Here is a 1,758-nt window from a genome sequence, read left to right on the forward strand (position 1 = left end):
GAGAATTTTGAGAATTACTTTACTAGCGTGTGAGATGAGTGCAATTGTGTGGTAGTTTGAGCATTCTAATGTATACAGACAGAAATTTAGGGAATGTGTGGGGATGAATATTAAGAGTAATGAGAGATTAATAGCTGAAGAAGCATAAAGTTGGATCAGAAGGAGTTTGTTGATATGGGAGCACTAAGCAGAGATTCTGGATTTAGTGTTGCAACTTGAGGGAACAGAAAGGGCTCTAAAAGTTTTGTTTTATTTCTTGGCTAAAACATTGACCAAGCGGTGGCCCATCATAGACAAAGTTGAGATGCCAGAGCTGTCCTGATTTATCACAGAGAAAAGAAATTGAAGACTTAGGGAAATTGGAACGTTAGGGTGAGTTTGTCATTTGAGATCTGCTCACCACCCTTTCCAGTAGTCATATACAGATATGAGAGTTGGGCCATAAAGAAGCCTGAGCACCAAAGAATTGATGCTTTCAAATTGTGGTGCTGGAGAAGACTGTGGGGGTCCCTTTGACTGCAAGAAGATCAAAGCAGTTAATCTTAAAGGAAATAGACCCCGAATATTCGTTGGAACGACAGATGCTAAAGCTGAAGCTCCTCTACTTTGGCCACCCGATGTGAAGAGCCAGCTCACTGGAAAAGACCCTGATGCTGGGAAATGTTGAAGGTAAAAGGAGAAAAGGGGTGCAAACTTCTGGAGACCTGTCGGGATGCAGCAGAGAGGGGTTCCTGGAAGCCGTGGCTGCGCTCTGTGCCCACTGCTGGGTGTCTTTGTTCTTCCAGGATTAAAGCGGATGCCCACATCCAGGGTTATGTTGGAGAAAATATCAAGTTGAGATGCACCTTCAAGTCATCCTCTTCTATCGCAGACAAACTCACCATAGACTGGACATACCGACCTCCAAGCAGCAGTCGCATGGAATCAATTTTTCATTATAAGTCTTTGCAGTACCCAACCACAGCGGGCACTTTTCGGGATCGGATATCCTGGGTTGGAGATGTATACAAAGGGGATGCATCCATAAGCATAAGCAATCCTACCGTGAAGGACAATGGGACATTCAGCTGTGCTGTGAAAACCACCCCCCCCGGACGTGCACCATAATATTCCGGCGACAGAGCTGACAGTCACAGAACGGGGTTTTGGCACGATGCTGTCCTCTGTGGCCCTTCTTTCCATTCCTGTCTTCATTCCCTCAACTGTAGTGGTTATTCTGCTACGGGTGCGAATGGGAAGGAAGTCTGCAGGGCTGAAGAAGAGGAGCAAGTCTGGCTATAAGAAATCGTCTACTGAGGTTTCAGATGACACTGACCAGGAGGGGGATGACTGCATGGCGAAGCTCTGTGTTCGTTGTGCCGAGTGTGTGGATTCAGACTATGAAGAGAGATATTGATGGAAGTTTGCATGATAGAAGAAGAGTCACCTAACAACAGAAAATGTTCCATTCCACTGACAGCTAAAGCCTCCTAGAGAAGTGGAGCTGGCTTGGACGATAATGGTGGAGAATCCTGGAAGTCATCAGTAAAGACTTTAGGAGTGACTTATTTATTGAAGAAATATTCTTTTTGTATTTATAAACTGTTCAAAAACTCTCAGAAGAGACTCATAACTACCCTTGTTAATAACTTATACTCTAACTGAATGAAGGAATTCTTTTCCTAAGTAGATAACTTTTTGTTTAGTCTTTGCTCTTGAATGTATTACACGTTTTCTTCCAGTTTTTATGAGGGAGAATCCTAGATGTTGGCCACACTG

The 1,758-nt window shown here is 43.9% G+C and overlaps 1 pseudogene; it reads left to right on the forward strand.

The window, feature by feature from the left end:
- Positions 1 to 712: 712 nt before the first annotated feature.
- On the forward strand, positions 713 to 1,449 carry LOC113897865 (annotated as a pseudogene).
- The last annotated feature ends 309 nt before the right edge of the window (positions 1,450 to 1,758 follow it).

Source organism: Bos indicus x Bos taurus, chromosome 8 (assembly GCF_003369695.1).
Source record: "Bos indicus x Bos taurus breed Angus x Brahman F1 hybrid chromosome 8, Bos_hybrid_MaternalHap_v2.0, whole genome shotgun sequence".
NCBI lineage: Eukaryota > Metazoa > Chordata > Mammalia > Artiodactyla > Bovidae > Bos > Bos indicus x Bos taurus.